The 27599-nt window shown below is 39.0% G+C and overlaps 1 pseudogene; it reads right to left on the reverse strand.

Annotated features, from left to right (window-relative positions):
• Window positions 1-27599, reverse strand: part of LOC108714966 — a 595011-nt pseudogene that overhangs the window by 558831 nt on the left and 8581 nt on the right.

Here is a 27599-nt window from a genome sequence, read left to right on the forward strand (position 1 = left end):
TAATTTGTTCCCACTTTGTCCTGGTGTCCCTGGCAGACCAATTCTGATTCCACTAAATTGTTACTGTTTTTTATTGTGTTTTTTTTTCCAATGGTTCTAAAGATATCCAAACCTTAAAGGGATTCACCACCCAAAAACATTGTTTTTGCAAAATGTTAGTAAATTAAGTTTCAATACACAATATACATTAAGGGGCCCATTTACTAAGGGTCAAAGTGAATTTTCGAATTAAAAAAACTTCGAATTCCAAAGTAATTTTTGGGTACTTCGACCATCGAATAGGCCAAATTCGACTTTGATTCGAATTGAAAATACTTTACAAATACGACCATTCGAAAATCAAAGTCTTGTCTCTTTAAAAAGCTTCAACACTTCGCCACCTTAAACCTGCTGGATTGCTATGTTAGCCTATGGGGACCTCCTAGAACCTATAGCCAGTATTTGGCTAAGTTTTTTGAAATTGTGAGACTTCGAATGTTGGACTACCCTATTTGATGGTCGAATTTCGTAGTTTTTTTCACTTCAAAATTCGATCCTTATGTATAAATGTTTGTGTATGTGTATGTACAAACACACACACAAAAAAGCCAGAATTTTTTTTAAAAAATACCTTTAGTTATGTGTGTACCTGGCCGGTATTTTACCGGACTGGCCGGTAAAAATTATGTTTGAACCCAATGTTATTAATAGGGAAAAAATATAAATATATAGGAAGGCCGGTATTTTTTTCCAGAAAAGGTGGCAACCCTATGTGTACTGTGCAAATGCATATATGTATGTGCAAATGCATATATGTATGTGTAAATGCATGTATGTACAGTATGTGTAACTGCATGAATGTGTGTAAATATGTAAAAAGAAGGGCACTTACCGCTTCTAGGAGAAGAAGCGGTCCTTAGCAGAGCTGGAGAGTCCAGGATCGCAGAGATCAGTAGCAGGAAGTGAGTGGGTGTAGCTTCACACGAGGTCGGGTTCAGGAAGAAGCAGCACTGGGGGATCAGGCTACAGAGCACAGGAGGAGGTAAGACGTCGCATGACCCGCGTGGCAGACCCCTTATCTTGTGGTCTAGGGGGTTGAGCAGCCAGGAGAGCCTCTCTGCACTTCGATTTTGGCAGAAGTGCAGAGAGGCAGCTCTTTACACAAAGAAAGTAGCTCCTACGTTCCTGTCGCTTAGAGGCTTTTTATGCCAGACAGTAGGAGCTACGTTCTTGGTGTTTAAAGGGTTAAACTTCACATCTACTGCATTATGTTGAGCATTTAAGGTATATTGTTATAGGTGAATGATCAGGCAGCAGCATAAGACAGCTATGTGCAGGCATGGAACACACTGGACAGAGGGTGGGAGGAGTTTGGCTGCTACAGCTGCAGAGTTCAGACTGTCAGTCAGTGCTGTGACCACTTCCTGTGGGAGATTGAATAGACACTCCTACTCCTCATTTCAGCCTAGCTTCAGACCTGTAAAGATCTCTCTGCAACTCTGATATAATAACAGTTTTAGGAGGTAAAATGCTTCCAAAATGTTTTTCTTTCTGCATCATTACATGTTTTGAGGAAGGATGAGTTATATATTTGAATATGAAGGTTATGTAAAATGTCTCCTTTAAGAAATGATGAGATAAGAATGCACTTTTCCCTAAAAATTGTAAGTCTGCAGGGCTGTAACTATGGTGATAATACACTACACAGAAATATGTTACTACTCAAAGCAAGCAGAGGAAAACAGCTGTATGGACCTTAGTGACATGTTTACTTTTAATTCATATGTTTTATATTTTGGATGTTAGAGAGCCAAGAAGCATCAAAGCAGAGAATACTTGGAAAACCAGAAGAGAATAGCAGATTATATGTAAAGTGTATTGGTTTATAAACAGTGTAGTTCCAAAGCATATGAAAATATTTATATATAGAGAGTTTTTTTTAGAGTTTTCATTTCATTTAATTAAACACCTTGAGACCACAATAACACTGGAATTATGGGGGAGAGATAAACTGTGCTTATGGTCCTTGAAGAATCCAAGTTGCCTGGGTTATGAAGGTGCAGTGTTTGCAGGTCATTTGTTTAAAAAGCAAACGTCTAATTGGTTTCTATGGGGTAACTGCACCTGGACAAACGTTTAATATTTTATTACATATGGCAGTTTGTTCCTTGTATCCTAGTTTGTGGTCTTCCCACAGTTTGGGACATTGCCCAACCTGTTACACAGTATTACTCTTGAATAAGTGGGCAGCCAAAACTCTGCCGTTGGCTATATCTAATAAGCATCACTTGTGTGTACCCAGTAAGATCCAAGCACAACTACATGGACAGTAATCAAAGGACTAACACGTCATAGCTGCAATGCTGGATGGTGTCATATGAAGAGATTATTTGGTTGATGACATCGGCTTTGCTGAAAAACCAACTGTTGAAAGAAATTTCCTGATCCAACCCTTGCATGCAGTTAGACTCACTGTGAGACTGAGCGTGAGTTAATGCTGCAGGAGACTAAAGTAGACCATGTGAAACAAATTCAGGTAAACCATTGTGTCTCAAAGTCTTTTTTTATCATTTTGGCAGCAGTAATGTTAAACTTGCAAGCCTCTAGCATTTCAGCCAGTATGACCACCTTCTGTAACGAATCGGCAGTGATACAGTTTTGATTTCCCTGTCTAATAAAGTTGAATGTGCTTTTATTACATCTCAGATGATTTCAAGGTACCAAGGTAAATGTTGCTACTGGTAAATTATCAAACAAGCTTTTTTTTTTTTTTTCCGAAGATAACTGGGATTATATGATTTGATTAGTGTTGTGATCACATAAAAAAAGGACATGAAATACATCAAAAAGATATATACAACTAATAAACCAACAGCGTTCTATTTTGATGGTGGCTTAAGTATTCCTATGCAACATCTGCAATATGCCACATAAAATAATGGCTGCAAAATGTCCAAAAGGGATCATTTACAGAAAAATCTCCATTGTAGGTCAATAGTATCATTGGCTTTTGCAGCCATAATTTGCTTTTGCAGCTGTTTTTTTTCCAAAGAGAAGCTAATAAATCTCAATTTTGTCTCTGGTTTTAATACACAAGTATGAAATATCTGCTGCCCCACAAAACCAGCATGCAATAAATGGTTTTACTAGAAAGTAATTCAGACATCAGACTAGACAGCCTAAAGCATCTTGCTGACCACCAGTCATATGGTTCATTTACTCTTCTTACTTTAACTGCCTCTCATAATTTAAGAAGCCCCCCATATTCCCATTGTCATTATCTAATGGAAACATTAAAGGGAGACATCATTTTTCCATAATCAGAAAAGTGTAATTCAAAATAAATTTCTAAAACATGTTGTAGATTGAGCTAAACAGTAGCTTTAAAATAATTTTGTAACTGCTACTAAAAGCTGATTAATATACCTGCAGGAAATGTAACTTTGGCTACATTTTGCATGTTTCAAAAGTAAGGAGCGATGAACATAAATGAACAAATCCTACTTTGAGCTCAGCAATTATGTTTGCAAATAACTTTAAAACGGTCTCTTCATATTAGCCTTGCCCGAGACTACACAGTTCACACAGTGCAGTTTATTAGTACTCATACCCCTTCAGTGATATGGAGGCCACATTGTAAAAGCCAACCATTTACATGACTTAGTCCTCACAAGGGTATTACTCGATGTACTGTTTGCTACTGATCTAAGCAGCATTCACTGGTCAGCTGTTTAAAAAGAAACACTGGTTGGGTTGTTATGGTTAACTAGAAATTGTGCACCTTTTAATACATTACCTTATCTGTGTTCATTCATTTTTATAGTGTATATAAAGGGAGTCTTTATATCATACTTACACATACAACATCAGTGTTTAAAAAAATAAGCATCTAATTGGTTGCTATTGGGTAACTAAACTTGCACCTTTTTTTACATAACCTTTTATGTGTCAGTTAATTTTTATAGTGTATATAAAATGCCCAGGTAATGGTGAAGACAATCCTTGAAGGAAGCCCTTATATCATATTTACACATACAATATTAATGTTATTATCTATGCAACCAAAATATTCTCTATGGGCTGCCTGTTACATAAGGGTTACTGATTTTCTAGGATTCCTCAATTTCACATCTGTTCAGCTAGAGTCGGGGAGCTTAATCTTGATGTTGCTATTAACTGAATGGGCTGTGATGCTTTCAGTGGTTAAACACTTGGAGGAATGTTATGTGAAGTTCACGCTGCATTACCCTGTTCTAATGTTAACCATTCAAAGGAATTTGTTACTAAAGAACAATGAACCGGAAAGCTGACACTCAACATAGTAACAAAACCTTAAAATATCAGAACCTGCTATCTCAGAACAGAAGGGGAAACTTTCCTGGCAGAGCTCAGTAATCTTCCTTACTCTATCTTTCATGTCACATTCCTGACGGCTGACAGTCCTGTAAAATGCCACTTTTAATAAAACTACTGCCTGCATGCTAATCCTTTCCCTAGCTGCTATGGGGTTTGGTTCTATACAACCACAAGTTGTTGAAGATGAAAGAACAATAGAATAGTAAGGAATAGACAAGCTGGAAAAATGATTTCCTGCAAAAGATATGCGTTGTTATTTACATCCTTAATAAACATGGCATGGGTGGGCATGGAGACTGCCCACCCAGGGCCTGCCTACAATGCAAAATCACCATAGACAGAAGGAATCTGTTGATGCTTCTAAAATTATGGAGCATAATGTATGTAATACCTTTAATACTATATATCTAAATTTAATTTATAATTTTTTTTAACATTAAAGGGGGTCAGTTATCATGACTGAGCAAATTTGCACCTGGACAGTTACCCCAGGCAAACAATAACAGTTTAATTTTTCTTCCTGCAGTCTGATGAAAAAAAAGCTAATCACTGATAGGTTGCTATGGGTTACTGCCCAGGTAAAAATGTGCTTAAAGGGGAAGGAAACCTCGTCGGCGCTAACCCCCCTCCCGTGTATTGCCCCCCCTCCCTCCTCCCCCCTGGCCTACCCCTCCCGCTGGGCAAATGCCCCTAACTTGTTACTTACCCTTCTGCGCAGGTCCAGTCCAGGGAGTTCACAGGCGACATCTTCTTCCACGCGATCTTCTTCCTCCTTTGACCGGCGTTTTGGCGCATGCGCAGTAGGATCGTTTCGCCGGTACGGATCTACTGCGCATGCGCCAAAAGTCACGCGCATGAGCAGTAGATCGTACCGGCGAAACGATCCTACTGCGCATGCGCCGGTCAAAGGAGGAAGAAGATCGCGTGGAAGAAGATGTCGCCTGTGAACTCCCTGGACTGGACCTGGGCAGAAGGGTAAGTAACAAGTTAGGGGCATTTGCCCAGCGGGAGGGGTAGGCCAGGGGGGAGGAGGGAGGGGGGGCAATACACAGGAGGGGGGAGGGGGTTAGCGCCGACGAGGTTTCCTTCCCCTTTAAAGGAAAACTATACCCCCCAAACAATGTAGGTCTCTATAAAAAGATATTGCATAAAACAGCTCATATGTAAAATCCTGCTTCATGTAAATAAACCATTTTCATAATAATATACTTTTCTAGCAGTATGTGCCATTGGGTAATCATAAATAGAAAATTGCCATTTTAAAAAATAAGGGCCGCCCCCTGGGATCGTAGGATTCACTGTACTCACAAGCAAACCAACAAACCATACATGTTAGGTCACATGAGCCAATTAACAGACAGAGTTGTGTCTTTTGCTTCCACACTTCTTCCTGTTACAGTTAGAGTTGTAGTATTTCTGGTCAGGTGATCTCTGAGACTGCACAGAGACAATCACAAAATGGTGGCTCAAGGCAAGAGATGTAAAAGGACAATATTTATTTAAATATATATTCCAGTTTGGTAAGATTCTTTAGTATGCCACTTAATATGATATAAACTATCTGTTGCTTAAGTGTTAATTTTGGGGGTATAGTTTTCCTTTAACCCAAATTTGCCCAGGTGCAGTAACCCATAGAAATATGTTTGCTTTTAAATAAGCGGCCAGTAATTGCTTCCTCCTGGTTTCTGTAAATGATTAGACCAGAAGCAAACTTTAAAGGGATATTATTACATACAATGTGACACTATAATGCAATGTTTCCCTTTTTTGTGCAATTAATGTTACTTAGCTTCACCTACACTTTTTGTTATTGAATATATGGTGGCAGCGGTTCCCAGAGATCAGACTAACACCAAACCTTACTGTATAGCAGCAAAAAAAGAATCACAAGCAATCCACTTTTATTCTGTCATGCCACCAGTGTATCAATGTTGTGAGGGGGTTGATATGCCCTTCCTTTTAATTGACAAAGGGAAGTGTACCCCCAAAGCTTCCATGAACTGGTCATAAGGCTGAATAATATAGGGTAAACATTTTTTGCATTCTAGTTTGGTATTTTTATTTTGTTGCTTTAGAAATTGACAACATAATCTTAAAAAAAAACTACTGTCGTCCATGGCAGAACATTCTGAAACACTTGGGGGCAGATTCACTAACTTCGAGTGAAGGATTCGAATGAAAAAAATTCGAATTTCGAAGTATTTTTTGGGTACTTCGACCATCGAATTGGTTAAATTTGTTCGAATTCGAACGAAATCGAACGAATCGAAGTAAAAATCGTTCGACTATTCGACCATTCGATAGTCGAAGTACTTTCCCTTTAAAAAAAACTTCGACCCCCTACTTCGGCAGATAAAACCTACCGAAGTCAATGTTAGCCTATGGGGAAGGTCCCCATAGGTTTGCTAACCTTTTTTTGATCGAAGGATTTTCCTTCGATCGTTGGATTAAAATCGTTCGAATCGTTCGATTCGAAGGATTTAATCGATCGCAGGATTAGCGCTATATATTCTAAAATGTCTAGCAGTAAGAATCCAGTGAAGAGATCAAGGGGCAGATTCATCAAGGGTCGAATTTCGAAGCTAAAAATACTTCGAAATTCGACCCTCGAATTGAAATCCTTCGACTTCGAATATCGAAGTCGAAGGATTTCAATTCGAGGGTCGAATTTCGAAGTATTTTTAACTTCGAAATTCGACCCTTGATGAATCTGCCCCTTGATCTCTTCACTGGATTTTTACTGCTAGACATTTTAGAATATACTTTAACAGCATTGCATATGAAATGTGCAAACCCTTGGCTGTGAGGCTTAAAAAGAAATCCAATATTTAATTTAAATACAATCTGACTATTCCCAAACTTTTGCTTTGGGACAGATATGTCATTATCTCAGGTTTGCCAAATAAGAAAGAGATCAAAAGTCACACTAGTGACTAATAAGTGGCTGTTCATCTCATGGTGTAAAATATTCTCAGTTTTATAAATCATGTTTAAACGTATATAATTCGAGTTACAATTTGACAGTGCATATTGCCACAGTTTGTGAGCAGTCATTCACTCGGACCTGTCACCAATACATACAAAGCTGTATAATGAAAGTCCTTTGCAAAGTAAACATGGGACCCAAATTCTTTTTTTCATTAAAATATTCATACCAGTTATAAAGGTTTTTAAATATCTGAGCTATCAATCAAATATTACCAGCCCCACTATTGTGCCTGAGACCACAAAATGGCTCCTGCCTGCTTCCAAGACTGACGGAAACAGCACTTTTAAGAACCACCTATGTTGATTCAAATGGAAGTTCTTTTCTTCTAGTCTGAAGGGATGGCCTCTGGTACGGTGATCCTCTTTATGGGTAAAAAGGTCCCCTGCTATTTGTCTATAATGTCCTCTAATGTACTTGTAAAGTGTAATCATGTCCCCTCGCAAGCGCCTTTTTTCCAGAGAAAATAATCCCAATCTTGACAGTCTACCCTTATAACGGGTTCTCTGCAGTATGACCTAACAAAATCATAATGAAAACAGTTTAAATTGACTAACTAAAAGCAAACTAAGTTTTTCCGTTTTGCTCTCAGATATACAAATAATGTTCTGTCCCTAGAAAAGCTTAATATTATAAGAAATGTAACTATATAGTTTGGATGTGTCTCACACTTGCCCTGTTCCTCGGACAGCCAACAACTTGGTAGCCTGCATATGAGAATTTTCTTACATAGATACGATGGCTGGGCAGTAAGTACTGAGACAGCTAACATATTACCTAATTATTATCTAATGTAAGTTTGTTGGCGTATTACAAATTCCTGACAAACTAACATTAATACTAATGCTAATGAAAGTTATAAGATGAGTGCAAGCATTTCCACCACACAATTAAGCTTGCCTATCTTATATCACATCAATATGTTGAAACAGGCAAGACACATAAATAAAATGCAGTGTAAGTTTGTAAAACTTGGCATCTTGCCATATTAAACCTAATTGACTAGCCAATCAAAGAATTCAAAGTGTACATGTCCATAAAAGCCTTAAACGTTTTATGCTGCACGGTACCCATTGCAGAGATAGGCTCTCTAGGGATGTAGGTTTGGGGCTAGGGACCCAAATCCAACTTGTCAGCTGGTGAGTCTTTACATTTTACATCTATGTGGTTATTATTACTCTAAATGGCCATCTTACCCAAGGTGTATATGTGCTCTAAAAGCTTTTTTGTGGGGTCTATTTACCTCACTGCCTAGTACTAGCTGATAATGCCATAAAGTTATAAATAATATATTAATAAACAATATCTTATTCAAGGGATAGCAATAGGTACATCACAGCAAAATAATATTCCACTTTAACTATTTCACACAAGTAGTACCGGTATGGGACCTGTTATCCAGAATGCTCGGGACCTGGGGTGTTCTGGATAATGGATCTCTCCGTAATTTAGATCTTCATACCTTAAGTCTACTATAAAATCATGTAAACATTAAATAAACACAATAGACTGGTTCTGCTCCCAATAAGGATTAATTATATCTTAGTTTGGATCAAGTGCAAGCTACTGTTTTATTATTATAGAGAAAAAGGGAATCCTTTTTAAAAATGTGGATTATTTGATTATAACGGAGTCTATGGGAGATGTTCATTCCGTAATTCGGAACTTTCTGGATAACGGGTTTCCGGATAACAGATCCCATACCTGTACACAAAACCAGTTTTAATTTGTAAAATTAGTTTACAAACATGCCCAAAAATGCTGTTAAATAGTAAGAAATATAAAATGACAAGAAGAAAATAATGAATTGAAAAAAACTGCTTGATTATAATAGTGGTGCAATAAAAACATACACCAAATGCAACTTTTATATTGAACAAAGTAAGGTTATTTCTTAGTTGAAAAATAATTGAAACCTTGAGTCAAAAAGCAAAACGAATGCCCCTTTGAGTCAAATAGAAGAAATGCTTAACAGAGAGCGCTGGAATTTGTAGAGGTTCAAATATCCAGTAAGGAAATGCTCCCATGTAGTTCAGCTCAAGTTCAGCATCCCTAGTAAATACAATATATTTTAAATGCGACATTATATAGATCTAATTTCCAACAAAGAGGCTAAATTCCAACAAGTCTGTGGCCAAGTCTTCCAAGTCTGTGGCCAAGTCAAACACGTGGCCTACTTTGCCCTAAAAATGGCTCTGTGAATAGCGTTTACAAATTTTATTTTTTTTTTTAGGAAAAAACCTAAATCTTCGTAAAAACCACAGAACGCTGAGTTAAATTATTAAGTTGTACAGATCAGAAATGTAATCATGGGAGACAAGCTGTGAGAGATTTTCAATCACTGTGGTACTGCTTCAATTTAAACTCTTGTTGCATTAAAGAGAGAAATATCTGGGAGATTCTCCCAGTTGTCACTTTAGATTAGATTTGTTGTCGTTATCAGGATGTGTATTATGTAGGCCTTCTCCCATTTAAAAAAATATTATCACCTAATGCAGGGACGTAAGTAGCAAGGAACTCTTTTTTTTTTTTGTTCTGTCTGACTGCTCCATATAGGCCGTTCAATACACTTACCCGAAGAGCTTGAAATACATCTGAGGGAGAAACCTATTAACATATAACCATTAACAAACATTCCTGGATGTGTTTAATAAAGAGTGGCTTCTATCTCCGTGCTTTTTTTTTTTTTTTTTTCGTTGCTCCCTAGCTAGGTTACATACATCCAGTTTGCATTCAATCCTGAGTCAATGAAGCATAACAAAAATAATTTATACAATTTATTTATACAAGCAAAGGTATTTCAGTTTAACAATCACATGCAAGTAGTGCTACCCACCACCATCCCCAGAGAAAAAAATTAAGCCTCCGTGATGTGTCTGCTTTATTGGAAGTAGTTTTAAAATTTTATTGCATATTAGAATTCAAAAAAATCACAAAGCTGAGCTGATCAGCCATCAATGCTGCACATTAAATAATGGTTTTTATTTTCTATTCTATTAAATGGGTGCTACTCAAACCTTTGATCACTGGAGTAAAGTTATGCAGTTGGCACTGCTTATTTCCAGGGATAAGGCCACTTGGGAGCATGGGAAAAGGCTAATGCACACATTTCGAAATTTGAATTCAAAAAGACCAATAGAAATGAAGTCAAAGTTTTTTTGGGGTCAAATAGGTCTGTTTTGGATCGAATAAGTCCGTATTTGTAAGAATTCGAATAGTTGGAAACGAAGGAATATCGAATTGGATCGATAGTACTTCGAACGATTTTATCGTACGATCGTACGATTTTCCTTCGATAATAAAAAACGTAGAAAATTGCCCTGGAAGGTCCCCATAGGTTAACATAGCATTTCGCCAGGTTCAAGTTGGCGAAGTATTGAAGTCGAAGTTCAAGAGTTTAGGAACTCTTATATGGTTTTAGTAGCTGAATTCTCTAGCCCATTCTTTAAGTGGCCCCAAATTTTGTAGGTTAACACAGATTTTAACAATCAAGACGAATGCTAGAGGGTTATACAATTGCTGCATAAAAAGCACTCAAGGGGCATATTTATTATGCTGTGTAAAAAAGCTGTATAAAATGAATGGAAAACTTATCAGGGTGTGTGTGACGCCATGCAAACGTCATATTGGACGCCGTTATTTTATACTGCTTCCAGCGAAAGTTACCCTAAGAAATAAACATGTAAAAAAAAATTTGCTCTAGGTTTTATGCAATTTTAACAGTGCAAAGTCTGCCGATGTGTGGTGTATTATCCTGCTGTTTTTTTAAACAGCATAATAAATATGCCCCTAAAATATGAATAATTTGTGCATATCTTGCAAAAAAAAATCCTGATTCCTGAAAATGTTGCATTAAGGGAGGATTCCTTAGTTTTTTTTGGCATGGAAATGTGTAATGTTTGGAACTAAACTAAACCTAAACTCTTAACATTCTGAACATTGCATATGACTAGTATGAAGCAGCCTAAAGCACTTTTTTATATAAAGCATTTTTAGAATTTTTAATAGTGTGTGTTATTGGATTATACCATATTGAAACTGTACCCTTTTAGGTACTAGTAAGTTGCTCTCAGTCATGAAAGATAAAATGTTCCTCAAACTAAGGGCACACACATGCAAAGTTACTTCATTCAAAAATAGAGTTGTGTTTTTTATTCCGTCAGGGACCTTCTGAATGAAATTGCCATTTAGGCCAAAAATAGTATACAAACACTTTACACTAAAGAATCTTATAAAGATAGACTACATATGGTTTGCACTAATAAATCTAATAAGCACAGGATGCATATACTTTGCACACATAAATCTAATGAGCAAATAATACATTACGCTTTGCATTAATAAATCTAATAATGATAGAATAAATATGTTTTGCATTAATAAACCTAATTAGTATTTTTGCACCCCAAACTTTATAAGTATATAGGCTAAGTTCCATTAAAACCTTAAAAGCACACACCAGCTGCTTTAGGCATGTATTAATAAAGAATAATAGCACTTAAAAGATAAAAAGAGCAAAAAGTAAAGAAATAGCAATGTGCATTAAAGCGCATGAAGAAATGAAAACAAGCAGATATGTAGAATTAGTTAGAGCTTTACTTTTGCTATGTCTTATTCAGATTAATTAGTTCAATTATATTTTGAGTGTGTGACTAATGTATCATTTTAGTTTTAATCATTTCAATTGAAAAAATATTAAACTTTTGAAGGAAGATAATGGGAATTTTAATTATGCTAACAATACCATTATAAAAGGCTTCTTTCATTTTATTTTAATTGAACTTCAGTTTGCTTTTTAACTTTATTTTGCATAAAACAGAGTGAACGAAGCCCTAACAGTCTTATGCTGAGTAGTAATGGAAGTTTTCTGAGCAAATGCATATTTGTCTCAAGTAAAAAATATAAAAAGTACTTCTGCCCAAGGTGCAAGGGCCATACAGGAGGCACGAACACTGCCATTATCCTATCTATTCTGCCTCTTCAAGAATCTCACTTATAACAGCAATGGACTTTGGACTGCAATGCCTATAAATTTAATTTGGCCAGTTCATGTTCAACTAATCCCATCTCCCAGTCGGTTATTTATTAAAGTCTGAATGCCAAAAACTTGAAAAATGCGAGTTTTTGTAACTATAATATCTGAATTTATAGTGAAAAAAAAACTTTTTTCGGAATTTATTAAGCCACGAGGGTGTTAAAAGTCCAAATAAAAAAGTACTCCAACTCAGACCTGCTGAGTTCATGAAGAAGTCAATGGGAGAAGTCTCAAAGTTATCCTGATGTGCTCTGGGTTTCGTGCAAAAATCCGTAGATTTTTGGGAAAACATGTTTTTTTGAAAATGCATCAGTTAATAGTGCTGCTCCAGCAGAATTCTGCACTGAAATCTCTTTTTCAAAAGAGCAAACAGATTTTTTTATATTCAATTTTGAAATCTGACATGGGGCTAGACATATTGTGAATTTCCCAGCTGCCCCTGGTCATGTGACTTGTGCCTGCACTATAGGAGAGAACAGGGCAGCCATCAGGGGGGGACAGGGGGGAGAGTTGTAGGGGGCCCTGAGGGTAAGGAGGGCCCAGCCACGCCGTACTTTCTTGATTAGCCGGGCCCCACTGCTTTCTGAGAGCTGCTGACTTCGGGAAGGCAGGGCGGGAGCACAAGGGGAGGTATCTTCTGTCCATTACTTACACTTATTGGTCACTGAGTTTAAGTCCCGGTTGAGCTGCTCAGGGATTGGATAGCTGAGGTTTGAACTTCTCCTCCAGCTCATCCAATCAGCATTCAGCTTTCCCAGGACTTGAAATTCTGTGACCAATTAGGGAAGAAAATGCAAGTTTTTTTACATGGACGTTTAAGGGGGGCCCTAGCCACCAATTTTCTTATAACATGGGGGGGCCTGGCCACCAATTTTTTTTCCACATGTGGGGTCCTAGCCACCAATATTTTTTAATGGGGGGCCCTGACCACAAATGTTTTTTTTTCAATGGGGGGCTGTCACGGCCGGCACCCAATACCAGAACAGGTGCCAAGTACCCTGGTCTCGGCTCGGCTTCACCAGTAGTGTGACCACCGTTGGGCTTCGGGAGGAGCCCTCAGCTTACTTGGGTGCCACCTGGACTTAACGAGGGGTACAAGGCAAGATGTTCTGGCTAGCAGAGGGGCACGGCAGGTAGAAAGTCTTTTGGGCCGAAGGTCACGGTACAAATGGAGCAGGCAAGAGAATTGTCAGACAGGCTGGGTCGAGGCAGGAAGATATCAAGAATTGTCAGGCAGGCAAGGGTCAAACCGGGTTGTCAATCAAAGGGTTAATCAAAAGAGGTAGTTGGTAATCAGGCAAGGGTCAGGATCCAGAAGTCAGAATAGTCAAAAGCCAGGCAGGGGTCACAACAAGAATCACAAACAGGTTCAGACAAAATAGCTTAAGCTCAGAAGCACCAGGAACAAATTCTATCACGGGCAATTTACAAGCAGCAACCCTGGGCTTTAAATACTATTTGAATTTCGCGCATGACGTCAGCGCGCCTTTAAATCCCCAGGAGGCGTGCCACGCGTGCCCTAGAGGGAAGCCGGCTGGCGCGGCTAGAGAGGTGAATGGTGCGGCGGGCATCCCCGCCGGTGGCGCCGCGGACGACCCCACCGCACAGGTACCCTGACAGGGGCCCTGACAACCAATATTTTTTTATTAACATGTGGGAACCATAGCCACCAATGTGTTTTTTTTTGTAGTGTGTGGTGGGGGGTGGACCTGTGGGTGGGGCTTGTGGTTGGCGCAGCCCAGGGGTCCCAGGAAATTTTTTCGTATAGGGCCCTGTGATTTCTGATGGCGTCCCTGGGAGAGAAATACTTTCTGGCAGGCTGCTGTTTTTCCTTCTCAATGTAACTGAATGTGTCTCAGTGAGACATGGGTTTTTACCATTGAGTGTTGTTCTTGTATCTACCAGGCAGCTGTTATCTTGTGTTAGGGAGCTGTTATCTAGTTACCTTTCCATTGTTCTTTTGTTTGGCTGCTGGGGGGGGGGGGAAAGGGAGAGGGTGAATCACTCCAACTTGCAGTACAGCAGTAAAGAGTGATTGAAGTTTATCAGAGCACAGGTCACATGACTTGGGGCAGCTGGGAAATTGACAATATGTCTAGCCCCATGTCAGATTTCAAAATTGAATATAAAAAAATCTGTTTCCTCTTTTGAGAAATGGATTAACTGATTCATTTTGAAAATTTTTCCCATGACAGTATCCCTTTAAAGATTAATATTTAATATGTAAAATGAACAATCAGGCAGAATTTGAAGTTAAAAGTCTAATTTAGCATTCCCCTCTTAAAAACCAGCAGTTTCGAACTACAATAAGCTGCTTTTTATGCTTAAGCTATCCTACTAATAGTCAGCAGAGCTTTTCAGAGCTATTTCTAAAATAACAAAGCCGCAAATCTGTTTAAATGCTAGAAATGCCTTTAGTTATTTCATCCTTATCACTAAAGAAAATGAATTGTAGATATTATTTTAAAAAGTCGTTTAATAATGAACATCATCTAAACCCCCTACCTCAGATGTCTTTAAATAATTTAGCTTTTAAAGAACTCTTAGTGGTAAATGTATAACATTTTACCAGTTCAATAGATTAACTGCAAAAAGAAATTAACACAGCCTTAGGAAATGGAGATAAAATATATATTGAAAACATTTTGATGAGCCATTTTTAGAGTTTTATCTAGAAAGAACCATCATTTTAAATGAGCCTTTAACAGCAACAAAGATGGTTGATCATCAGTCCATTTTCTGTGAAGCTTTGAACGTAATTTGATTGTATAAGAATGTAATAAGTAAAGGCATAGCCCTCGTCTTTCCCACCTTCAAAAAAAATCCTAAATAATTTCATTAGATAAAACTGTTTCTGTTTACTAACATCGTATTGCTTGCTATCTGATTTTATCAAGCCCACTGCATGAAAAGGCTGGAAATGAAAAGTTTGTAGGCCTATGTTGTACAAATAAACATTCTCTGTGTGAATGTCAATACACATCTACAACTGTGTGATAGAGCACATTAAAAATTCTGTGCGATATTGAATGTCAGCATCTGAAGCTCCCTTGTTAAATGCAGTGTATTTCAATTAACATCTCTTCAATATACTATTTAATTTTTCTTTCATCTTGATCCTCAGCCCAACATGAAATGAGCAGTACTTGGATAAATGTACTTTGAATATTGTAGTATAAGCATACATAGATAGAAGAATAGAATGATAGATAGATGGATGGATGGATAGATAGAAAGCAAAAAATCTTTATTCTGAAGTTTAATTTACAATGCAAAAAATATTTTAAATGGTGATTACCATAACCAAGTGACTATATATGGTGGGATCTTTATAAGGGTTGGTATTTTGTTTGAGAGATGCTTACTTATCGTTTATAAAAGGCAAAATAACATCTGTTTGGATAAACCACTGACTTAAGGTGGGTTATACATAGGCAGCTTTATGTTGCAGATTTGGCTGCTGGGAAAGATCTTCTCTTTTGTTGACCTTGTCATATGAGCAGATCTTAATGTGTATGGCTAGCTTTACTTCTTATTCTTGACATTTTCTAATATTAAGGTGAATCTCCTTTAACTGGCAGAAATTATTTAGCCAGCCATTGAAGGTTGGTTTTCACCAATGGCACACTGATGGGCAAAGCTGCGAGCAGTGATAAGCTGTTGCGCTCCTTATTGTAGAATAAATGCAATGTCACAACCACATTGGAGGTAGCTCACAGGTCAATAAAAAGATGGATTGAGTGTTAAAAAGAATAATATATGGTGATATTTGTCAAAGCACTGACCTATCATTGTGTAATTCTTAAATCAGATTATCAGTACCACTGACATAGAAGGATCACACTATTTTTAAAAAATCTACCTAACCCACACAAATTGCATAATCCTTCTATAGTCTGGCATGTACTTTTGTGCTATATTCATAGGGCCAATCAGACATCTGCCCAGAGTGCACTGATTTTGGGGGGGCCCACTGAATTTTTTGCAGGCTGCCTCTGCTCCCTCTGACCTTCCCACGCATACAGAAAAAGCACATGGCAAGCAGCTGTGGGCGCACCAAGGAAGTAAACTTCACTACTTTTATTCTGCGTGTGCAAGTGTAAGGAAATGCTTTCACTGATTTACTGGCATGTATGGAGTGCTTATTGGTCATTTTTCAGCAATCTTACTGGAATATGTGGTGTTAATGGAGTGCTTATTGGACTTTTTTTCAGTGATCTTACTGGCTTGTCTGGGATTCATGGATTGCATATTGGTCATTTCTACAGTGATTATACTGGCACAGCTGGGGTTAATATACTCATTATCCATTTTCAGTAGCAATTGTGGTAATACATCTGGGGTAATTATCACTTATTTTCTGTAATATTTATACTGGCACGCCTGGGGTTAGTGTCCATTATCCATTTACTTAGGGAATAAATTGGCACAACTGGGGTTAATATCCTAATTATTCATCTTGTATAATAATTATACTGGTTTATCTGGGTTGTGTTGGTAACTAGTGTTGTATTTAGGGGTGAAAACAAAACAGTAGGCATGGTTTTGAAAAAAATGTTGGTTCAGCAATGCCACAGAGTATTGGGGCCTGCAAAATACCTCTCTTCCCAGTGCCCACCAAGGCCTTAAAACAGTCCTGGGTGATAGTACCGTGTATACTCGAGTATAAGCCGACCCGAGTATAAGCCGAGGTACCTAATTTTACCTAGGAAAACTGTGAACCTGTATTGACTCGAGTATAAGCCTATACTACACTTTTGCCTGCAGGGTCACATTTTCCTTTCTGGCACAGCTACATTTTACTAAAAGCTGCTCTCCTTCTGCAGCTCCCTCCCAGACAAGCAAGTGGAAAGAAAGCTCTAAAAAAAGCTCCCCCCCCCTGCAAGCAGCCTCTGTAGTTTCAGGTCTCCCGTGCACGTTTCTTCATACATTCCTCTCCCTCTGTAACACCGCCTCCCACACACACAGGCACGGGAAATAAAGGGAGACTGGCTGTGTATTTGCTCCTTGCCGAACATTCTTTTCTATGCGCTGAGCACTGACACGCGCGAGTATAGAAGGTGCTGTTTCAGGTGAATTATGTGACATTTGCGCATGTGTCAGTGCTCAGCGCATAGAAAGGAATTAAGCCTACACTGAGCTACATCTCCCATGATCCCTAATCAGCCAGAGGTTAAAAGCCCCACTAGACTAGATGCCTAGTTTACGTCACATTCGCCCCAATAGCCATGAAACTGTCGGGACAATGACCTTTCAGAGCCTCCTGGAGCCGGTCGACGTCCATTGCCGGAAGAGGAGGGTGTAACACACACACCGGCTGCCTCCCATTGCTCCTCGCTTTTAGCCCCGTCCGTAATCGCTTCCTCCGTCACAGTGAGGGAAACCCACAGGAGGGAACGAGGTCCAGTCCCCTGCCTCCGGTGACCATGCTGAGCAACGACGGAAACACCTAAGCGAACTGAGATCCCAGAAGCCGCCGCGCAATAATGGCGCTCGTGACGTCACCAGAAGGAGAGGCTGGAGTAGGCAGCGGCTTGTCTGATACTGGGCGCGTCACGGGAACGAGCACGCAGCAGCAGGGGAGATAAAAGTACTGAGACTCGAGTATAAGCCGAGGTAGACTTTTTCAGCACATTTTCAGTGCTGAAAAACTCGGCTTATACTCGAGTATATACAGTAATACAGAATTTCACCAGCTCAGCATAGGTTGCTGAATTAAACATGTGAGTTATACTATTTTCACTCTTAGATTATCTTATAGAAGTGAATAAATAGATGTGCTTAAGGGCTCTTACTGACGAGCGGTTGTAGCTGCGCTCCCCTGCGTTCCGTTTTTCTGTGTTCAGGGGCTGTACTCACACTGGCGCGTGTAGGCGCCGAACGCAGGTTGAGACGCAACATGCTGCATTTACCTGTGTGAATACAGCCCCATTGGATAAAACGTAATGCGTCTATTCCTGCGCTCCCCTGCGTCTGAACGCAGAAATAAAACGGAACGCAGGGTAGCGCAGCTACAACCGCATGTCAGTAAGAGCCCTAAAACATTCAGTCAATGCTAGTTCAAAGAAAAAAGGCAATTAGCATTTATTGCTTTTTGATAAAGCAGTTGTCTATCCACTATCTACGACCATGGAAACAGTCCTTCTTTCAATAGTTTATATTTGAATTTTTAACATATCCAAGGAGATAAGTAGTGAAACCTGCCAAGTTTATTTACAAGTCAATGGCAATGCCATTCGATCAAATATTAGCCATTTAAGTTTTTTCTTAAATAACCTCCCAGTTGAATTGTGAGTTTATTCAAATTTAAAAAAATTCACATGAATTCAAAACATTTACATTACATTTTGAATATTAAGAGCACTTTGGCGGAAATTCTACCAAACTGCTAAAAACCTTTTGACTGTCTACAGTATTTTTCCCAATAAATGTTAAAAACACAGGGTAACAAAAAGAATCATTAGGTCCATCTTGCCCACCCATTTAGTGTTTCATTCTAGTGTGTTTAATTTGAACACATTATACTGAAGGTTAAAATGAAAACAATATTTTGCTCGTATTAATAATAGCATGTTGGTAAATAATGGCTTGACTTTTACTGTAGCTGAAAGAGTCTGTTAACCTGCTTGATGTCACATTGAAATAAACTGTACTTTAGTGAAGACCAAGATTTTTGTTACATAATTTTTGTATCTAAGTAGTAGCTGTCAGTTTGGCAACCAAAAGGAATTTTTTCTTTAGCACACTGCCCTAATGAAACAAAATTTGAAATAAAATCTTGCTCTTTTCCAACTAAAACTTAAAAACTGTTGTTGATCCTGATTGAGTCATATGCCTGGCTTCAGACTCAATCTCATTTCAATTCCTTTTATTTCAGAAACAACCACTGTGGCAAGTTGGGGAAAATAGGACGTTTACTGATGTTATTGAAGCTGATTAAATATTTCGATTTTTGTGGCCTATATCAAATTTTGCAAAGGTTATGTCTGAAATTGCAGATCAGACCATCTACAATCAGGCAGAATTGTAGCAGCACAGTTTTTAGTACCTTTTTTATTCATAACTATTGATGGGCGAATTTATTCACAAGCATGGATTCACAGTGAATTTCCGTATTTTGCCGACCACTAATGTTTTTGCGAAACTGAGAATTCGCTCATCAAAATTGTCACACGTCAAAATGATTCAGACACCCATTGACTTTAATGCATTTGGACAAAAAATAATTTTGATGCTGTTGACAAGGTGTTTCACACGTTTTTCGATGCTTCGCAAGTTTTTTTGGAGTTTCGCAAATTTCTCGGCGAACCGAAACGGGGCAGATTCACCCACCATTATACCTGTGCTGCATATGGTACTGTGACATTACACAGGGGACAAAAAGATGTCCGATTTCCCTTACAAATGAGACAGGTTGTCACTGGTGTATCTAACCATATATTTGACAGCTTAAGCAGTGAGTGTAGGACGAAAATATTTCCCTGGTGTATCTAGCCATATATTTGGCAGCTCAATGTTATGATTGGTATCCCAAACCTAAAACAATCCCCAAGGTCCCGGCTCAGTCTTCCACCTATAACAACCACCTTTAATTTCGGGAGGAGCCCTCCGCTACTTGGGTGCCGCCAGGTCTTTGCGTGAGAGGACCAGGGAGAGAGTTCTGGGCAGGCAAGGGAGAACCGGAAGTGTGGTCGAGGGAAAGGCCGAGTCAATACCCAAACGGGAGCAGGCAGTACAGATTCAGAGGATGTTGGAGTAATCAAGGTCACAGCCCAGGTCAAAACACACCGATATCAAAGTGCAGAGCGGGATCCAAAAGATTAGTCAACTTTGGAATATCACCCAGGAACTAGCAAACAGTATACAGTATATTGGGCAATGATTCAGTGCAGGGCAGGGGTCTTTATATACAGCCTAATGGTATACACTGATCACATGGGACCGGATAGAGGTGAACAAAGCCCTGCACTACTTGCAATTACTAGTATAGCAATAGGAGTGAACCAGGGCCTGAGCTGTCTGCTCACATAGAACAATGGTAACTCAGACAGCCTAGAAACACCAAGTCCCCTGGTTCAACTCCAGGCAGGATATTATATTCAAGTCGTGAGTGTAAAAAAAGATTTTCCTATTTACTGCTCACCAGTAAATTAACTGCCATAGAATTAACAGTCTTATGGACTGGGAGGTGTCACTAGTGATGAGCAAATCTGTCTCATTTAGTTTTGCTGAAAAATTCAGAAACTACGAAAAAAATAGCGAAATGGTGAAAAATTCTCTAAACACATTGAAGTCAATGGGCGTCAAAATAATTCTGACGCGTGACAATTTTTTTTGAGCGACACTTTTTATACGCGCTGCAATTTTGTCCAAATGGGACAATGAAGTCAATGGGAATCAAAATAATTTTGACGCGCCACTATTTTTTTTTTGTCACAGTTAATCTTTACACGGCTAATTTTCACAGCAGTTTCGTGAAAACATTTGCAGTTGGCGAAGTGCGCAAATTCGCCACAAATCCATGCCTGGTGAATAAACCTAGCAACAGTCATACTGTTTACAGACTATGCAATTCCTAATACAGGTATGGGATTCATTATCCAGAAAGCTTTGAAATACGGAAAGGCCGTCTCTCATAGACTCCATTATAATGAAATAATGCAAATCTTTTTAAAATTATTTCCTTTTTGTCTGTAATAATAAAACAGTACCTTGTACTTGATCTCGACTAAAATATAATTAATCCTTATTGGAAGCAAAACCAGCCTAATGGAAATATTTAATGTTTCCAAGATTTTCTAGTAGTCTTAAGTAGTGATGGGCGAATTTATTTGCCAGGTGCGAATTCGCTGCGAATTTGCGCGATTCGCCGCCTGCGAATAAATTCGCAAAACGCCAGTGTCAAATTTTTTTTTTGAAAAAACGGACGCCGGCGTCAAATTTTTAGCCGTTTCGCGAATTTCGCGAGAAATTCGCGAATTTTTCAGCAAAGCGAAACGGAGCAAATTCGCCCATCACTAGTCTTAAGGTATGAAGATCCAAATTACGGAAAGCCAGGTCCCAAGCATTCTGGATTACAGGTCCTGTACATGTATTTCTAAAAATTCAATCTGAATTGCTGCCTCATAATTACACAACATTTGAAAGAAACTGTAGTTTTGTTTTAAATAGAACAATTTATAACAGTGCAGGGTGGCCATGATTTACAGTATAATTAAATACATTCAAAATCTTGAATTTTTTGGTGTTACTAGTGCTTATTTGGAGTTTTTAGCCCCTTTGTTGGCGTATTAAACAAACTTGAACAATAGAATTCTGATATCTTAAAACATAATGTATGATCCTGTGTGCCTTCTAATTTTAAATATGAAACATATACACACAGTTTCATTAAGCATTCATCTAAAAGAAAATCTGTGCCTTTTGAATAGCTAGCTGGATCTTTTGTGCCTACTAATTTTGAAGTACAAATCAGTTCAGCAGCAAATAGGGCCAATAACGTAATTAAAGTACAGTATCCATATAGTCTCTGCTAATGTTATTATTTGACATTGCAAGGCTGTGCTCCCTCCCCCACTGAGTCTTCACAGACACAAGGTTCACCCTAATTGGTTCCAAAGCACAGGCCGCCAACTACATTCTTTTCTTTAGTCTAGTATTGTTAATTTCCACACAATGGTAAATAGATTTAGCAAACAATACAAACATGGTAATAGGGGGCTAGGTGGATAATTAATGTAGTTACAATGAAGCTTATTTGCATTTTTTGTTCAAAAATGCCTTCTTTAGAAAGCAACTCAGATTTGTCTTTGCTAAGACAGCCTTGGTTAAGGAGCAAAACAGTAATTATTGTCTTTAGGGGGTTATTTTATTTTACCAGGAGGGAATTCAAATGTTCAGATAAGCAGAATTATAAAGGGAGTCATGTACAATATTAAACGTACAGTAAACACTTAGCGTTGTATTTACCATAAACCCAGCTCACCTTCCTCATTAATACAATTTATTAAACGGTTGCTCTATGCACAATATAATGGGTGGGAGGTGTGATATTTATAACTATCTAATTTCAGTTTTCTCCTCTAGAATAGTTATTAAAATACAAGGTTTGCCTAGTACTGTGAATGCAATGAAATACACAAAGCACACATTTTACTCTAGGTAAGTAATCATAATATTTAGTATACAATCTGTATTGTTAAACTAATAAGGAAATAAAATAACCAGAGAGTATGACTTCTAAATGGCTATCTTTGTGTTTAAAGCTTGACCTTGCTTATTTAACTGTTTGAGTGCCATAGTCTTGAAAACTCTGTTAAGGACCTGACTGCCAGCATAATAAAACAGGTACCTACAGTTTTCAGTTGCTTTTGGTTGCAAATGAAAATATACTTAGCATTATATTATCTCTGATTATGAAAAAACTATTCTGGGTGGACATCCCCTTCAAAGGAAAACTAAATCCCCAAACAATGTAGGTTTCTATAAAATATAATCTATAAATATATATATTGCATAAAACAGCTCATATGAAAACCCTTGCTTCATTTAAATAAACCATTTTCCCAACAATATACATTTTTAGTAGTATGTGCCATTGGATAATTCTAAAATCCTACAATTCATGGCGCACATAAACAAACCAAACAAACCATATTCTGTATGTTAGATCACATGAGCCAATTACTGTCTATCTTTTACGCCTACGCTTCTTCCTGTTACAGTTAGAGCTGCAATATTTCTGGATAAATGTAAAAGGGCAAATATATGCAACAGCTTGGGAATATACTTTATATACTGTTGAAAAATCTATTGCTTTAGTATTTTGGGTGTATAGTTTTCCATTAAGGTAGGGCTGTCCAAATGGCGGCCTGCAAACCCCCTTTGTGTGCCCCCCCCACTAAAATTTGCCTGCTGTGATTTCTTACCTTGTATAAGCTTTAAAAGGTATCAGTTCTGAGATGAACTGGCCTTGCATTGTTTACACCTAAAGTTAAGACATTAAGGGGGTTATTATAAAGAGATCGAATTTTAGAGCTTTGTGGATTTTATTTTTTACTCTAATAAATTTCAATGTACTCACAACTCGAAAGAGGAGGTTATATATGAAAAAACTTGAATGTCTAACACTTGACTGAATAGGAATGGCCTGGAAATCCGAATCAAATTCGAATAGAGTTTTCCTCTAAAAAAAACATGGATGTCAGGAAGGCTATTAATATCGTCAAATGGTTCAACAGACCTCTGCCATTGACTTCTACATAAACGGAGCTGTTTTCAGGGTGGAGGTGTGATAAATCTCACATTCTAATTAGAAATTTGAGTTGGTGGTTTTAAACTCTAAATTGTGAGTTTTGCAAAAAAACAATACAATTATATGAAAATTTGAATTTACCATTCAAACCTTGGTAAATCTGCACCTAAAATCCTGCATTGTTCACACCTGTAACCCCTCTGCATTGTTCACACCTGTATTGTCCACACCCCTCAAGCCCTGGACTGTTCACACTTCAGACCCAGAGTGAAAGTGCCCACATTGTTCAACTGTTCCCACTTCAGACAATCTGCTAGAGGGGCACCAGCATTGTGTCACAGTATGTAGCACATATCTATGAAGATTCTGATTGCTTTGCACAAATTTAATATAGCTTTTGCAGGAAACTGTTTAGCGTCCACTTCCGACAGTGGGAGAAAGTTTGTGAATTTTATCATTTGTGCGAATGCGCAGTAAATGTAATAAAATTTCTTACTGAAAAAGTTATGTTTGCTCTAAAGATTACGACACCTTCAAGCACCTCTTAAAAGTGCGCAATTAAAATTTGCTATGTAATAACAGTTTAATGAAGAATATTACATTGCGAATGTAAATGCGAATTGTGAATATTTATTCTTATTAAGGCAATTTTTTTTTCTCTTTAAAACTTTTATTACATTCCCCTGTTAATGTGAAGTTGACTGACTTAATTCTACTAGATACTGTATATATCACAGTATGAACTGTCCATCTTAAGAGTTCTTATAGGCTCCCCTGTCTCCTGCTCTATTCTGCCTGCCATATGTTCCCTGTATGTGACATACTCTGCCTGTCCTATGCTCCATATGTGCCATACTCTGCCTGCCCTATGCTCCCTGTGTGTGCCATACTCTGCCTGCCCTATGCTCCCTGTGTGTGCCATACTCTGCCTGCCCTATACCCCCTGTGCGTGTCATACCCTGCCTGGCCTATGCTCCATATGTGCCATACTCTGTCTGCCCTATGCTTCCTGTGTGCCAAACTCTGCTTTCCCTATGCTCCCTGTGTGTGTCATACTCTGCCTGCCCTATGCTCCTTGTGTGCCATACTGTGCCCAGGGGCGATTCTTGCTATAATGCCGCCTGAGGCGGCCTTCATTCGCCGCCCCCTTCCCTCCCCACGGCACTAACCTTTATAGCGCCGGAGAGGGCAGGGGCGGTCCGCGACGCTTAGTGCAGAGAGCGCAATAGCGCTCTCTGCACTAGAAGAGCCGAATTTCCGGTTTGAAAACCGGAAATTCGGCTCTTAGTTACCAGGAGCGGCATTTTTGCCGCCCCTGGCAACCAGGAGGGCGCTGCCGCCTGAGGCGAGTGTCTCAACTCGCCTCATTGGTGGAGCGCCCCTGACTGTGCCTGCCCTATGCTCCCTGTATGTGCCATACTCTGCCTGCTCTATGCTCCCTGTATGTGCCATACTCTGCCTGCCCTATGCTCCCTGTGTGTGCCATACACTGCCTGTCCTATGGTGTGTTTAGTTGTTACATGCTTTATTTTACATCATTGTGAGGGGCCACTGACCTAGTACTTTAGAGTAATAATTATAGCTTAATTCAAGCGATTTATGCAAAACAACACTGCATAAAGCAACATTTTGGCTTTATCATTTTGTGGGGATTATTTATCAACACTGGGAAAATTTGCATCTATGCAGTAACCAATAGCTTTTTTACAGCCAGCTGCAGGTTGAACAACAGTTGCCATGGATTAATGACTAGGAACAAATTAGTGCTTATAAGTATATACCTCCTGTTTTATGCAGGACAGTCTCGATTTTAATAGCTCAGCCTGCAGTCTCAGGTTTCTCTTTGATCTCCTGCACTGATGCCAGAAAAAGATACAGAAATTCTGAAACTTAATTAAAAAAAGAGGCTTTTTGGCAGAGAGCCCAGAAGACTGAGCAGCTGCACTTCAATACAACAATGTAAGATAAGCGAATAAACAATTGTAACCAATATAAGCAGCTCTTTTGGGGAAACTGAGACTCACAGCTTAAAGGAGAAGCAAACCCTAAAGATAAAAAACCCTACCCCACACCGTAAATAGACCCCCTCGCTCCTTCCCCCAGCCTAGCTGCTACCCTGGGCAAATGCCCCTAAGTCTTTACTTACCCCTCGGTGCAGATTCTGTCCAGCAGAGTTCACGGGCGCCATCTTCTTCTCTTCGGTAATCTTTGGGAAGTAAGTGCCGTATAGGCGCATGCACAGTTGGAGCAATTTTCTGTTTCGCAATAACTGTGCATACGCTGAAACGCACGGAAATTGCAGAAGCACCGGGAGAAGACCCGAAGGTTACCAAAGTGGCTGAAGATGGCGCCCGTGAACTCTGCTCGACAGAATCTGCACCGAAGGAAGACTTAGGGGCAATTGCCCGGGGTAGCAGCTAGGCTAGGGGGGTAGGGTTTTTACTTTAGGGTTTTCTTTTCCTTTCGCCTTACTTTCTATTTTTCTAATATTGAAGTGTAAAATCAAATTTTTCACCCTCTAAAACAGCTCTGGGAGGGGGGTCGCCGACTCTTTAAACAGTTTTAAATTCAAAACATTGCCCTGATGAGCAGAATCCCTCAGCTTCATTAAAATCAGCTGTTAGAATTGATTCAATAGTTGCTAATGTCCCACAGATACTGCTGAGAAATGTATAAACTAATTGTATCAATGTAATGTAGCAGATTGTAACAGTTCAGAATGCACCTGGATCACTCAGCTGCCAGACAAACAATAGAGACAAGAATATTACATTTTAAACTTACATTTTGGAAAACCGGTAAAAAATAAAAGATGGAAAGCAACTGAAAAAAGTCTTTGTTTATGGTGAACAATCTGAAAACAACTGAACCGAAAAGTTTTTGGAAGGTGGACAACCCCTTTAGAGGGCAATTTCAGCTTCATTAGCAAAACTGTTATAACACATAAAAAATGGCCCTAAAATCCCAGAAATGTGTTCAAACTTTCATAAACTGCCAAATTTTGTAAAATGAACATGGAGGTGTGGCCATAAAATGGGCACAGTCAAGAACATTTTGCACGCCTGATGCTTTTGCCCCTCTACATTTTTCAAATGTTGATAAGTTTGTACTCAGCTGTACTTCTGGGGCAGTGTGCACAGACCCATTGCACTACTCTGTCAATTTGTAATAATTCATAAATACTATTACTGATTTCTCTTGTTTATCTGTTTATTAGCTTAAATGTGTATATATAACTTCTAAATACAGAGTGTTCCTAGGTTTCTCTTAAATTGTTCACATGCTGTGTTTTTAGGCAATGCTGTCCTTCTTTCTAACTAGCTGCTGCCCAAAATCACTCCCTCTTAGAACACACTGTGGCACTTCCGTTTGCAAAGATGATAAAGTGATTTTATCTTGGTCAAAGATTGGGTGACATTTGGGCCCCTTTTTTATCTTTGAAAATGTGCAACAATGTGTTCTATGTTACATGAATTACATTACCCCGGCAAGGGTTTAGGGTCAGGCCACACAGGGCGTTTTGGGGAGATTTGGTCACCTGACTCCCTGTGTGTGACATACTCTGCCAGTCCTATGCTCCATTTGTGCCATACTCTGCCTGCCCTATGCTCCCTGTGTGTGCCATACTCTGCCTGCCCTATACCCCCTGTGTGTGTCACACTCTGCCTGCCCTATGCTCCGCATGTGCCATGCTCTGCCTGCCCTATGCTCCATATGTGCCATACTCTGTCTGCCCTATGCTCCCTGACTCTGTGCCAGCTAAAATGAAAAAACGCCAGCACTGGTTCATTTTCCGAAGTTTACTCATGACGAAACTTCAGGCGACTACAGAAAATGAATCGCTGTATGTGATAAGCGCCGGCATTTTTTTTATTTTAGCCGGCGCAGATTCAGGGAAGGCTTTTGGGGAGATTGGTCGCTGCAAAAATGAGGCGATTAGTTGCCAGGCGACCAAATCTCCCCAAAATGCCCTGTGTGGACTTACCCTT

Source organism: Xenopus laevis, chromosome 4S (genome assembly GCF_017654675.1).
Source record: "Xenopus laevis strain J_2021 chromosome 4S, Xenopus_laevis_v10.1, whole genome shotgun sequence".
Taxonomy (NCBI): domain Eukaryota; kingdom Metazoa; phylum Chordata; class Amphibia; order Anura; family Pipidae; genus Xenopus; species Xenopus laevis.